Source organism: Lepisosteus platostomus, chromosome 1, assembly GCF_059453375.1.
Source record: "Lepisosteus platostomus isolate fLepPlt1 chromosome 1, fLepPlt1.hap1, whole genome shotgun sequence".
Classification (NCBI taxonomy): domain Eukaryota; kingdom Metazoa; phylum Chordata; class Actinopteri; order Semionotiformes; family Lepisosteidae; genus Lepisosteus; species Lepisosteus platostomus.
The window spans coordinates 53,060,862-53,076,438 of NC_142611.1; the positions used below are offsets into that span (position 1 = coordinate 53,060,862).

The following is a 15,577-nucleotide window of genomic DNA, read 5'->3' on the forward strand; positions in this document are numbered from 1 at the left end:
AGAAAGAAGAAAAGATGTTACGACTTAGGTAAGTATACTGGGATGAGTTGGGTAGGGAGACGGAAGGGAGTGATGATACGATTGCCAAGGTCGAGCTGATCTTTAGCGGTTATGGGCTGGTCGATGAAATAGTTAAGAAAAGAGGCCCACACTTGTTAACCCTTGTGTTATGCCCCACCCAGTACACTCCAGATGGCTGCCATGCTGATGTCCCAAGGAGGCCACAAAAAGGTCAATCCCTGGAACCAGATATCAATCCTGGGCTCGAGGAAGGAGCTTGAAAGAAGGAAAGTGTTAAGGTGACATTTAACTACAAAACAACTTTCACTGTACTTTCTGAAAGTACTTTTTAACTTTCACTGTAACTTGCTGGCAAGAGCCAAGTATTACATAAGCATGAATAGAAAAAAATACTTTCATATAAAAAATATACATTTTATATAATTTAATTTATTAACCTAATGTTACTTATAGCACAATATGTTGTACATAGGGATGAAAGCTTAAGAAAGGAAATATTCATAACATCTTTTTTTGAAGTTAAAGTATGCCAGGCAAAGTCATGAAGAACTAAAACAAAAGTCCATCCTCCCCCTCCTCCACCTCTTGTTCCCCTTTTCCCCAGAGGTTAAGAAATGACCCAAGAATGTACACAGTCGCTGCATAAATCAGTACTAAGCGTGTCAAAAATTAAATACACGACAGCACACTAGATGTCTTCATGAAACAGAAGGTCTGCATGTGTTGAGTAGCACCTGGAGTTTTCAGAGCATGATATTCATTGGTTGAAATTTGCCAGCAGTATGAAGTGTAAGGCAGTAGGGTGGCAGGCGGCCCAGGTGTAGGCTTTGTTGTTAATGGAGATTTAGGACTTCAGAAGGCAACTTTGGTCTCTGGCTTGCTGCTTGGCGGCCTGTAGACCTTGTTCACATATGCTGCAGATTTGGCCACCTTTAATTCTTTTTTTCATGTCTGCACATTCTGGATAATGTTACTGTGCTCACAGAAGTTACATTTTTATGAACCTTAAATGTAGTCCTGTGGCGTTTGAAACACTGTACAGGTGCTATTGTTTTCTGGTTTGGGGCTTGTTTTATTATTCTGTTAGAACTGAAAGCATTTGAAATTTGTGTTTCAGAGTAGACTGAGAAGAGGTTGCAAAGCTGTACTGTAAGTACAATTTTAACACACCTGTGTCCCTCTATGTTCCTTTCCTTTCATAAATGAGAAAATCAGACAATATGTTCACTGAAAAACAGATTTAATCACAGTAATTTGGTTCAGGGCTCATTTGAAACTATATTCTTTCAAAACGTTTTTTAAAAAAAACATATCTCACAAAAGAGATTACAGGGTAAATTGGTTGGTCAGAATATTTCTTCCTAAAATGCATAATTAAACCCAAATTATGCCATCAATCTTTTTACATTATGTGTCCTACAAATGAGTAGTAGGTGTATTATTCAAGGAAAGAACATTGAAACAAGTATTTTTAAATCTTGAAACATTTTAAAAAACTGGGTACTTTTCTCATTTTTTTCCTTTATCTGACATTAAACCTATAGTATCAATGATATTTAAATTAACACTAATACTAGACTCAGAAATCTGTTTCTCATATCAGTGATCACCTAACTTTCTTTGCTACATGTAACTATTACCTTATGGATTTATGTAGCTTAAAACAGGAATCAATTTTTTCATTTGTCATCATTTGTTTTTATTACAGTAATACATTTTTTTCCAACGGTGTTGGGACTTTTGGAAAACTGATGTCTCATGAGCAGTATCTAAGTCTCAGAGCTTGTTCTTCCAGTCTTTCACAGTGCATTGCAGATATGGTTGTCAAAGCTTTACAAGATTTCCTGCCTAAATTAGTTTTAATAACCTTTTTACAGCCTAAGTAAAGCTAGTGAGAAGTCTTACGCATACTGCTGTTAAAAAATGATAGTATTTCCTAAAGTTTTATTTTTGAGCAATGAAGAAGAAAGCCTTTCCTTTCATAAATGGGAAAATCAGACAATATGTTCACTGAAAAACAGATTCAATCACAGTAATTTGGTACTGTGGAGTACCAAATACTTTATCTCACTTATAGTATAAAGTATCTTAGAGCTAACTGTGATAGGTACAGGTCTCGTGCACAGTGTTTAAACTAACTGAAGATTTCGTCAGAGGAAATGAGACAAAATTTCACGGGGCAAAAAAGCTACGTTCATCTCAAGGTTAATACAAGAGGCATCTTTAATCAAAACCTCAATGTACACTATGCATGCTGCTTTGCATTGCAATGTCACTACAGGAAATATTTTTTATTCAGTTAATGTTTTCCAAACTGATATGTAAAATATTTGCAGTGCTTTTTCCCATTATAGCTTTTATTTTCTTGTATAAATATGCACCTTTTGCATATGTGGCTCATAAAATACTCACCAACCAATAGACTACAGGTACATACTATTTTATATACGGAAAATAGAACTATGTTCTTCATGGGTATTCAGGGTTCTGTCTTCAGTGTTTTTGACATTTTTTGGTCTTTAAATGTGTTCTGTTCACCAGTTATTTGAACTGAAGTATAGAAACAGGCTCAGTGTGAAACTAATTTATTTTGAAAGGTTTCTGTTGCATAATGTAATTGAATTAACTCTTAATTAACTATTTATTCACTGCACTCATGGTAACAAGAGGTGCAAAAAAAATAAAATGCTCTTTTATTTATTAGTACTGAAAAAGAAAAGCAACCAAATAATATAATCAGTAGTTCACCCAATTCCTTAATCTGACCTCATGTTTTCACTCATCTGCATGAAAATAAAAAATCTGCATCATTGTATCAAGATAATACATAATTAATTCAAATTTGATTCAAATTAGATAGCAATCGATTGAGTAGAAAAGATGGTAGGTATTGTGTTGAAAATATTTGATAAATAATTATTTGTTTTAAGTTAAAGAAGAAAGAAACAGTCTTCAGCAGGTTTAAACAGTGTAACTACTTTATTAATTCTACACATTAACATGTGTTTTAATAATGAAAGCAATTTAATACTTAAAAGGACAAAGAAAATTATTTATAATTCCTATGCATGCAATACAATGTATTCCATCAGAATAGCATCATGATTCTTCTATTCCCAATGAATTTTTAAAGTGTGTAAGCTACTGTAGGTGAGACTAAGTGTCCATTAAAACAAAATGCTGCCTTGCAGCTATTGTTGAGCTCATATATAAAGCAAAAAATTTCCTCTTTGAACTGAAAAAATGTACATCAACATCCTGCTCTTCTCCACTTCCTGTACTCATTTTCTGACTCATTACCAAGGTAAAAAAATCTCTGTGACTCTGGGACCTAAATTTCACGTAGAGTGAAGGTAGAAGGTAGAGTACAATGCTCTCAACCATTTTTTAAAGTCTGTAAAGATGCATAATGACTGGTTGTGTGAGAGTCATCTTTCATTCACCTAGCTCGACTGGTTGGTATTGAAAAAGAGTCTACAGTGACTATTGAAAGGTCCTCATGGAATACTGCAACAGCTGCCTTTGGTTTTGCATCACTTGAAGGACCACATACTGGCCATCTGTTCTTCTATTTGGCCATTATTTACTTCTCATCTCATACCATCAATTTTTTAAGTCAGTCACTTGGATGTCCTACCAAAATCATTGGATGACACTTTGGCTGACATCAAGCTCTTTGACACTCTCCACATTATACAAATGCATAAATGTCTTTCTAACATAGCTGGATGTGGGTTTGTTATGAAATGATGTTACGCACTGGACCTTTTTTAAGTGAGATCCATATTCCTAAAAGTAACCACCAAGTATGTGTAATAGTTAATATAACCTTTAGATGCGACCTCATTCTCAGTTAATGAAAACAATTAGGAACTCCAATGGCTATGATGATTAACAGCACTTTCCACAACGTTACAAGGTTTTCCCAACTTCGTGGAAAACAAAAACAACTGTTGTTAAAAAACAAAAAGACCAAACATTTAAACTACATGTAAAGATTATCAGATTAACATATATTAAGATATTAAGAGGACTTTAAAAACTTAATTGCATTGTTTTCCACTGAGGAAAAACAATCTAACAGTGGAAATTTAGAACTTCAGATATCAAGAAAAAGAGTGAGAAGTTGGAACATTTTGTGCCTGGCTTCCTCACAACCTTGTATTAGATAAAGCAGTAAGAAAAGGGATGGATGAATAGATCTTACAGCCAGACCATTTCACTGAGTTAATAGCAAGAGAATTTAAAAATCAATAACCTTCAAAGTGAGTTATTGTTTTCAATGACTATATATATTCTGCCTCACTAGAATACTTTTTCTTAAAAAATGCAGGTTCACAAAATAAAAATAAAAAACATTTATTCCACACAGGACACAATAATGTCTGTGATGTTGCTCCTTTTTTCCTCATTCATCAGTTCTGAATATTGTCAATAACAATAAAATAAAAAGTGATATTTTGCAACCACCTATAATTATGCTCTTAAATTGTAAATACAGCACATGCCATTTCAATAATTTCTAGAAATCAAGGTCATGGTCATATATACAGTGAGTCAGATTATGGAAATAACCATAGCAAGCAATCATAGAACATTTTCTATGAAATGCAATATAAATTTTCAGGTTTTCCTGTTGATAGTTCCATAATGAATGAAGGTAAGAATGATGAATTAATGTGAACTTACCAGGTTCTCCATTTCTGCCTCTCCTTCCTCGCTTTCCTGGAGGACCTGGGGTTGAAGAAAGAAAAATAAAATGTACAACTGGCTACCTTACACACAGCTAAAGCACTGTTTATTATTGGTAAATTCTGTATGATGGAAATAAACAAAGTAGGAAATAAAATACTTCTGAAATATACTCTGTACATCAGGTCTGTCAGGGAGTTGTCAGTTGGTAAAAAAAGAACCCTGTGCGAAGCCGAAGAGATGAATCTTAGTATCTAGAGAAGGTATCCGAATCGCTAGGCAAGGAGTAGTCCGAGGTTCGGGAGCAAAAGTCACAAGCCGAGTAAGTAGAACAACAGTGAAACGTAGGGTAAGCTCTTCTCGGGAAGTCCTCAATAGCGAGTGAGGGGAAGATGTGAAGAGGGGTCTGAAATAGGAAGAGTGTGAACTTATTTAGGGCGTGAGTGCTTGCTGTACATGGGAATGTGATGGTGGTTGCGAAACAGAGTGCGATTCGTGACAGTACCCCCCCCTTCAGGGTGGCTCCTGACGCCGTAGAGCGATGGAAGTCCTGGATGACAGACTTGTCTAGAATGTGGCTACCAGGAATCCAGGATCTCTCTTCAGGACCGTATCCCAGCCAGTCCACTAGGTATTGCCGTGATCCTCTGTGCCAACAGGAGTCCAAGATCTTAACAGTTAATGCGGTTGAACCACCAATGGAGCATGGGGGGGGTTGTGGTTTGGACAGAGAGGATCTGTGAAGGCTTGAGGAGAGAGACGTGGAACGTGAAATGGATGCAGAGCACAGGGGGAAGGGCAAGATGGTAGGAGACCCGGGTTACCTGGGAAACCAACCGGAAGGGACCAATGAAGCGGGAACCTAGCTTTTTAGATGGCTGTCACAGAAGGGAAGTTCTGGGTTGATAACCAAACGAACTGCTCTCTTCTAAGTCTAGGAAAGGGTCTTCTTCTACATCAGTCTACTGTTGATTTGTAATGGCAGGCAGTCCTCAGGAGGGTAAGCTGGGCCTTCTTCCATAGCTTCTGAATGGAGGAGATGTGCTCTCGAACTGAAGGGGTATTAGGTATTAGGGGTGGTATCCTAATGAGCTTTGAAACGGGGACTTGACAGTAGAAGAGGAGTAGAGGGAATTGTCTGTTGGTAACAAAAGAACCCTGTGCGAAGCCGAAGAGATGAATCTTAGTATCTAGAGAAGGTATCCGAATCACTAGGCAAGGAGTAGTCTGAGGTTCGTTAGCAAAAGTCAAAAGCCGGGTAAGTAGAACAACAGTGGTACGTAGGGTAAGCTCTTCTCGAGAAGTCCTCAATAGCAAGTGAGGGGAAGATGTGAAGAGGGGGTTGAAATAGGAAAAGAGTGTGAACTTAATAAGGTAGTGAGTGCTTGCTGCACGTGGGAATGCGATGGTGCTTGTGAGACAGAGTGCGATTTGTGGTCCAAAACAGAAGTAAATGTGACTATTTAGTCTTTACAGGTACTGAACCATTACTATCAAACAGTGCAGACAAAATATGTTGCCTTAAAAATCATATTACAGTGCATTTCTGAGCTGAAAATGCATATACATTAACAGATATTTCTATTCATACTATTAGGTGTTTTTTTGTTGTTCTTTTGCTTTTGTTTTGTTTTTTTGAAAGACTGAATGTTCTGACTTTATTGATAAAATTGGTTTATGGTGCCTGAAAATCCTTTACAGTATGGTTTTGTGACAGATCTGCTTTTCTGTATACTCTGATTAAATGCATATTTAAATATATTCACGTGTACTTTCTAGTAGTTAGAAAATAAGAAAAATCAAATATTTCTGACAATATTTTAGAATGTATTACCTAGACTAGCAATCAAATGACTCGATAAAAAAGGTACAGTATTTTTAATGACAGACCTTTTCAAATGTGTGTTTAAATAGTTTTAAAAATCACAAGTTTCTTTCATCAAATTCATCAAGTTTTGGCACAAGCAAAGATGGCTGACATTCTGGGCCAGAAACATTTACAAGGTTGTAAATGACCAACAACTATAATGCAAATAACACACATAGTACGGTCCTGAAACAAAATACACATTCTGCCCCACTGTTTGTATAATTGAAAATTAGGTTCATTTTTTTACTGTGTGAAATGTTGTATCAGTGCCTAAACCATGCGAGGTTTACTAACATTGCTTTGAAGACTTGTTTTTTGCTTAGGGACTGCAAAAGACTGCAAAAGACAAGTCCAAAATAAATTTTGCTTTCAAACTGCTTAGTGTCAGCTGTATAACAGTGTAACCACAGTGTTACATGTTTATTTCTCTGTGATATTAAGATGAACCAGCCTTTTCTAATATTTTACAAACATAGTGGAAGACTAAACTAATAAAGGAATATGATACTAAAGCTTTCACAATAAGTACAGTATTTAATGCTTTAATCGTGGCTTTAATTTGTCAAAGTGTCATGTCAAGCATGCATATCAAGCCTAGACTAATAAGATGACTCTTTAGCTCATGCCATGCCTAAAGTAATTTCCACAGCTGTGAAAACAGTTTGTGGCTTGAACTGGCTAAATATGCAGTATTACTCTAGTCATATTTAATGCATAACTACTGTCCCTGTCACTGCCTTTGTCTGTGCAAAGGTCAGCTGCTTTACTTAATCATCTTTCTACATTTGCCGACTGCAGATGAATCTTTTAACTTGCAACAAATTAAATAATACTGACAGATTTCTCCATTTAAGAGAAAATGTAATAAGTGTCATATTACATTATGGTAGATTTCTAACAATCTAAATGTATGAAGGCATTGTGTAATAGCAAAAATCATAAAAAAACATGTGCCTAACTGGGTTCTGTATCTTTTTCTCTCTCTGCTATCACCATCTGGAGGGAAACCAACTTGAGTCTCCACTAGGTTGGGAGACATCCAGCTCAATAATTTTCACAGCCAACAGTTGGCCTGTTGTGTGGATTGCAGTTCCTAATACTGTCCATAATAGCCTCATCACAGGTGGAAGAGTATCCTTTTCAGTATACCAAGGTCTACTTGGTATGAGCTCACAAGATAAGAGCTTGTTGCAATATTGTTATTCACTGATAACAAGCGTGTTAAATTAAAGGCTGTAGCTCCTGCTCCCACAATGGCATATTTTTCTATAATATCTGCCCTCTGTCTCCCAAAGACCACCAACTTTATCCAGGAGTCTCACTGTTCATTGGCTTAGTGTCTTTTCAGAGGGAAACAGTTTGCAGCCCCCTGGCCTCAGGCATCCTCTTGGATTCCTCTGTACTTTAGTAGGGTACTAATGCAAGTTTCCCACTCTTTTTTGAGATTCCACATTGATCCAAAATCCGTTATCATTCACTTAGTCATACTGTATATCCATGGTACACATTAAAAATAAAAGGTCTTTAAATCTCTAAACCTTATCATAAACTGTCAGGCCCAGCCGGCCTTAATATAAATTGGACCCTGTGCGGAGTAGAAGAAGAACTAAGATGAGAGATTTCTTGAGGCAATAACAATTCAATCCGTGAGACTGAAGCCGTGGCCTAAGGACAAGTTCAGGTTCAAAGCCATGGTTTCTGTTCAGAAAAGTTTTAGTGAAGATGAGGTATGAATTCCAGAGAGAGAGACCAATACTGGGCACAGTGTGATGTGAAGTGAGGGTTTAAATGGAAGTAAGCTGGTGGTGGAAAGCTGGGGATAATTAGTTACCCTTGCTGGTTGATTAGGTGCTTGGGGCAAGTAGCAGCCGTAACATAAACCTTCCCAAACATCTCTGATGGATTCTAATATGCACCACACATTTTCCTGGAATACGTTTGCAGGCTCATCCTTTTCAGAAATTCAGGACCTCCAACATATCTTTCACAAGTCATATCATAGTACTGTATCTCTTAATCTGTACACAGTGTCACCTTCTCACATTTCTTTTCTCCAGAGCATCACACCACAAAGTTTTCACTCATTCATCGTATCAAATCAGTCTCCACGAATGGCTCTTTCAAATCTCTGTTTTTGTACTACAAATTACATTCAAGTTGGACAGCCATTCCCTCAGAACCAGTTGACAGTGAATGGCCTACCGCTGGCTTCTACAGTACACCACTTCCTCAATGAGCTAACAGCCAGCTTTAACACTAAATGCTTTCTGGCCATTACTTCACTGCTCACTGCAGAATGTTTCTGTTCTACACTGTTCCTCATTCTTTGCACCTTTGGTTGATTTAGAAATGCAATGAACGTGTCCTTCAAACTTTTCATTTCCTGAGAACAAAAATGAAGACCAGGAGGCACTTCATGCATCCGCTAACTATATTATCAATCGTATTATATTTTTAGTTTGCTAAATGTACTTATTCATTGGTGTTGTGGTGTCTTTCAAGTTTCTTTTGGGGGTTCCCCACTGTCCTGTGGTTACAGATGGGTTATCATCTTCCTTCGGTAAGTGAGTGTCACGCCCTCTGCAGCCAGAGGGTGTTCCTTCTGTGTCCTGTCTCTCATTTCCTGTTCTTTGCTGTCCTTCCGGTGTCTCTCTCTCTCTCTGGGGCTATATATTTCTGGGTCTTTCATTCTGCCTTCGCTCAGCATTGACGTTCGGATGTCCTGAAACCCGCCTAGCACCAGGTTGCCCCATGTCCGCTACCTGAGGGCATAGGTTTCTACACGGCATTCCCTGAACAGCTGAGCCCGGGCTAACCCCCGTCTCACCGCTATGCATAGGGTCTTTTCACTCTCCTGTCATTCCACGGTTCGTCCCTTCCGACATCCGTGACAGTGAGTTGCTGTGAATCATTCACTAGGGTATGTGAATCACTTATCTTGTCTGTCTTAGAGTTTGATTGAGCTAATACATTAACAGAGCGATAATAGTGACAATAACTAACATTTTCTATGGAATATTTGCACATCAGCAACAAGACTTATTTTGACCTTAGCCTGAACCATGCTCCTACCCCTAACTCAAAGGTAATAAACATCACACAAAATAAAATTATTTTGATTATGTGGAAAATTATATGGATTGAAAGTAATGGAAAATGCCATGAATATCGCCTGACAATTTAGTCATTTTACCAAGTACCTATATAATTTAGTGACAAGAGTGCACTAACACATGATAAAGGGGAAAGGCATTCAAAGAAAGGAAAATTTAGTTCTCAAGGTAATATTAAATGTGGTTGTTAACCTCATTATCATACACTAGATTTTTAATGTGAAATGCCCAATTTTCTCAGCTGAAACTTAACCTTATCTGAGGCAGTACATCTGCAGATTAATGATGTCATGTGTTTTGCAAAATCTGAAATCAGATGTATGCACTTTTGTGTTAAAATCTTGTTCTGACTTTTTGGAATAATAGAAGTTATTCTTCTGTCACACCCCTGTATGTCCAGCTTTTCATATACTACAGTATCTACTGTACTGTATGAGCTACTTTGTTCGCCATATGGATACAAATTTTTTTTTAAATGGGCCTTTTCTTAAGTGTCTGACATCAACATACAACTAACAATTTTAGTCAATACTATATAAGAACCACGAACTTGAAGCATTTACTCAGTTTCCATTTAAGATAATTAAGTTACCAAGCTCAAGTACTGTATGTTAATGAGGTAATGCCCAGCATTGTTAATGTGGACAAAGTAATCAAAGTAACCTAATGTCAAATTCAGCTAAATATAGCTAGTCTTTTTCACAAATTTTGACTTTATAAGAATTTCTATAAATTATTGCAAACTTATCTGTTGCAAAAACTGATGTATGCTTATTCTAAATTTCTGACTTTTAATGGCTTCTGATAAAAAAATAAGAAATTGGTTTTATAATTTATGCATTGACTTGTTTTGTGAAAATTAAAGTTAGCAGTTTATATTTATATTTGCTAAGAATCAGAATTTTCAACAAAGAATAATTCTGTGACATTTAAAGCGTAGCTTTTGGCTTTCTGGTTAGCTGTAGTCTAGGCCTGCTTGCCTAAATTAACATTAGATTGTTTATTATTAGTTTTTATCATGCTCTGTGAAATCATTGCCTATTAAATCATAATGTCTTAATATACAGATTAATAGCGGCACAATTATGAATAACAACTAACAGTACATTAGGTTATTACTTAGACTGTAGTAACCACAGGAAACAGCTGTTTTTGAAAAATGAAACTCAAAAACATTTCTTCCCTTCTTGCATATTTGTGCCTAATCGGTAACGTGCTTATTTCTGTGATACACCGATAAAGCCTTTGCATCACATTAATTACATGTCCTAACTGTTGTTGTGAGAGTTGAGAAATAATGGCACCCTGGATTGATATGGAAAGACTGTGGCAACCCATTGCAAAATCCAAATCAGGCTCAATATGTGCTATACTGTATATGCTGTTGCTTACAGTACTTCATGTTTAAGATAAGCAATGTCCCTTGATTGATACAGACAGAAAATAGTCAGCATATAAAATTAAGCTTTTGCTAGCTACATCACATTGTAGGTCATAGCAATCACAGTAGGATGTATCCAACAGCAGTGATTGATTAATTTTAGATGAAATGAAATACTCTTCACCTCTGTCCCAGCCCACAAAATGACAGATGTTCTAGATGCTATTGTGTACTGCAATATTTTCCTATGGTGTCCAATAAAATGATGTAGTAAGAAACACTAGTCATGCCATTCAAAGGTCTTGGTCTTACTGTCTATAATCAGTAATGAAGGCAAATTTGGCATATATTCCTACAAACAGTAACAGAGTGATAGTATCAACATCAGGTACAGCAAGAAATTTAACTTCACTGGTAACTGGTTTGATTTGCCCAAATAATAATGGTAACTGGAACAGCAACTGGAATCATCAACTTTTGTAATTAGTCTTGTCTTAAAGTTTCCTAAGTAATTACAGACACACACGATACTTATTATCAGGTCATGAGTCAGAGTAGTAGCTCTTAAATAGAGAAAGACAGCAAGCAATTAATCAGGCATAAGTCTGGCTGTCATATCACTTCCATATTGGTTCTAAAAACAAGAACAAGCATTACATCCCCAAGTGTGAGAGATACTGTACTTGAGATGCAATCTGCTCTATAAAACCTTGCTATAGGTACTTGCATATTCATTAATCATCTATCTACAACACATGTGAAAATGCACAGGAAGGAAGACGTGATATCTAAAAAACATTAAGAAAATGAGATGTATTTTAAGTAACAGTATTTAAAGTTAAATTTACCATTTTTTAAAATGGAAGTGTTTTCTTTATTAATTGGTCAATCCTAATCAGTCAGCCATTTTGGATTATAAGGTTTACCCTTTACTTTGGGTGAATGCCTGGCGACAGGTTTACTGGTTGAGCCACTCAGGACCCACTTTATTTATGTTTTAAGCAAACCAAAATACATTTCTTTTATGAATGAGGAATTTGGGCTTTTTGACATGCAGCTTCTTGGGATAGTGTACCACTAAACATGCCTTTCATTTCCTTTCAAAAGTTTAAGCTGTCGTGCAACTAAATACAAGAAAAGCTAAATTTGGAATTTAATGAATTACTATAGAAAAAATTACATATAAGGTATATATTTTCAATGGTAATCTGACATAACAGAAACAGCGCTTGTCTTTATTACATTTAGAAGACCGAAGTCTGTGTAATCACCAGAGGGTTGTATACAGTATATGAAAGTAGGCCAAAAGATGTCTCCTCTAGGTATATACCTAAAATTAAACATATCCGTAGGTGGGAAAATAAAAACTCTATCAATGTTTTGTGTCTTTCTGCTTGAGAGGCTCTCCATTCCTTCAGGCACTCACCATTTGAGACATGAAAGCATTTTAAGTCACATAGTCACATCTAATTTAGAGGTCACTGTCAAAGCTCTGACCTCAAAAGCAAGATTATTTGCACCTAAAATTGCTTATGTATATACAGTATATCACCCTGTAGCTTTCAACTGACAGCCCACTGAAGCTAAGCAGGGCTGAGCCTGGACAGTACCTGGATAGGAGACCTCCTGGGAAGCTATGGTTGCAGCTGGAAGTGGTGGTAGAGGGACCGGGGGCGTGCCGACCCTGCAGTCTGTGTGGGTCCTAATGCCCCAGTATAGTGGTGAGGACACTATAATGTAGTGGACACCGTCTTTTGGATGAAACGTTAAACAGAGGTCCTGACTCTCAGTGGTTATTAAAGATCCCCGGGCATTTCTCGTGAAGAGTAAAGAGTAGGGAGTTATCCTAGTGTCCGGGCCAAATTTCCCTCTTGGCCTTTACTGTGGCCTCAAATTGGCCCTATGTATTATTGGCTTGCACTTGCCCTGCGAAGGACTGGCTCCCTGTCCAGGGTGTACCCTGCCTTGTGCTCGTTTCTTGCCAGGTAGGCTCCGGCGTCCCGCGACACTGTGTGTAATAAAGCGGTTTGGCAAATGACATGAAATATAGCCTGGCTCTATGCCCATTTTATGTAATTTAACCTCTTTTGCCAAATCCTAATACTCACATACTGTTGACAAGACTATTGGTTACTGGATGAAGGCTCTTCTTTCCTGGAGTACACAGGGCAAGCATGATAAAATGGGCAGAATTCATGGTTCTGCACTGCTGTGGCAGCCCAATATCATAAGCAACCTTGCACATTATGTTCCTTCCTGTTCTGTTTTAATCTTAACAGCTGCTTGTTGTTGTGATAAAGAAGAAGAATATCCTGAAAATGTAGGAAAAGAGCTTTTCAGCTTGGGTCAAAGAAGGTCACGCCATTCACTTGCATTGCCCACTTTAGTTCGTATTAGGAGATGGAAGGGGTGTCTAAACGTTTAGCTCCACCCTAAGCAAGGGCTCCACATTTTGGCAGACTAGACATATAGAGCAATGAAAAGACTGATTTTAGGTTTTATGTAAAGGACTATTGCCTTATACAGTAGTTGTGGAAATAAGTTTTTTCTTTCTGTGGCCTCCATCTACCTTATTTTGATTGCTTTTTTGTTAATTTGCTTAGTCATGCACTATAAGGTTTGCATTTGTTTTACATCTGCATTATAAAGTGATTTGCATAGTTCCTTTTTTAAGAAGAAGGTTCCCCTTTTTCCTATGATTTGGTATTCGTGAATCAGTTGTTGAATTGAGGTACGCACAGCCTGGTACTCACAGTCTTGTAAATATCAGTATAAAACAGGAGTTAATGTTGTGTGTAATTAAATTGTTGTATAGGTAAGTTTGATGCCTGGTATATTATTTTGTTACCTTACTGTGCAAGAACGGAAAGGAAATATGTGTCTATTACAGGGAGTGCGAAATTGTCAGCACTTTTTACAGTTTGCTTGACAATCAAGCTAGTGTCAGGACATGATTTTATTTAATAATATTAACCATGTTTATTCAATTATTCATACTCCCTAGCTTGTAACTATATATATACAGTATGTTGCATGTGTGTGTTTGTGCCAATTTTCTTTAATAAATTACAGATTAATTTATCCATAGAGCAAAACATTAACTATACTTCATTAAAGATTATCCACATATATATTTTAACTTTGTTATGGAAACAAGTTGAGTAACATATGGAGGTTTTATTTTTAAGTTTCTGCATCTAAAATGTAACATCTTCAATTTACCTAGAATATAACTGGTATGATTTGAAGTCCATAAAAAGGTATGCTGCTTGCTTGTTTTGGTAATATTATTTTGAACAACAATCTAGCAATATCAGATGAAATGGAGGATACAGCTGCACTATGTTTTTTTTCCAGAATAAGTACAATTACATTTAATAAAACTCTTTACCACTGTTATTCTCTACAGTATAAAGATAGAAAAAATTTCATCAAATACATCAGTTGCACCTCTAAAACAAGTTTAGGGCTTTCCAATTCTCTGTTTTCTCTGATTTTAAATTCATTTAATCACATGATAAAATTACATTATAGAAAATTAAATTAAAGTTATAAAATAGGCACGTTTTCTCAGTAGTCTAAGGCCTTAACCTTGGTGTCCTTAATAAATTCCATTCCAGGCTTGCACAGTCCAGCCTACCTAAAGCTCCCCACATTACAACTGGTGAACTACAGTTGCTCATTTTCCCTCCGATCTGGTACGAAGTGGGGATATTGGGACAAAATGGCAGCTGGGCATCACCCAAGTAGATGCTGTACTTAATTGGTAGTGATGTGAGTACCTTAGTTTCATGCAAAGCCTCACATAAACGCAAATAATTATTACTCTACATACAGTTCATATCAAACACAGAAGCTAAAATTCTACAACTTGGTACGTTTTTGTACAATTAGTGTGGCATAACACGTGGGGCTGGATTTAGGGCAACGTGTTGTCTTCGCAACCACAGCTGTTCTGGCTAATTTATGACAAGCCGCAGCTGGGGGGGGGGGGGCTCTTTAAAACACCTCCCAGAAAGACGACCCGAAACTCCGCCTCCCCCAACCCCACCCGGAAGGAGGAGGAGGAGGAGGAGGAGGAGGACCACCACCACCACCACCACCATCATCCCATCCCATCCCATCCCATCCCAGCGACAGTAACGGAGGGGATTGTGACCGAGCCTAAGCCCGTCATTCTCTTTTCTTTTTGCCTGCCCCGCTGTGCATCTCCACCGGGGCAGTCTGACCCTTTTTTTTACAGGTTTTTATTCTTGTGTTTTGGCCTTGCGCTCCTTGCTCTTCCAGACTGGACCCTGTTAAATAAGGGAAGTCCAATATGGTTACCGCTGTGCCAAACAGGTTTTATTTCCCCCAGGCTGGATCCCGTTAGATGGTGTAAGACCAGCCTGGATGCCGCGGTGCATACTGTAGCTGCTCGTTTTTCGCTAACTTCACAGCAGTACCTCCACTCCCTCACACGGGGCACCGATTTTTACCGGCGCTCTCCGGCTCCTCCCA

The 15,577-nt window shown here is 37.5% G+C and overlaps 1 long non-coding RNA gene across 1 annotated transcript in view; it reads right to left on the bottom strand.

Moving 5' to 3' along the window:
- Positions 1-4,708: 4,708 nt before the first annotated feature.
- The window catches only part of LOC148678127 (uncharacterized), a 114,168-nt gene continuing 103,299 nt past the window's right edge, over positions 4,709-15,577 (bottom strand). Inside the window, exon 3 of the long non-coding RNA XR_015941115.1 lies at positions 4,709-4,755. This is a non-coding gene — a long non-coding RNA (uncharacterized LOC148678127). The remainder of the gene's footprint in view (positions 4,756-15,577) is intronic.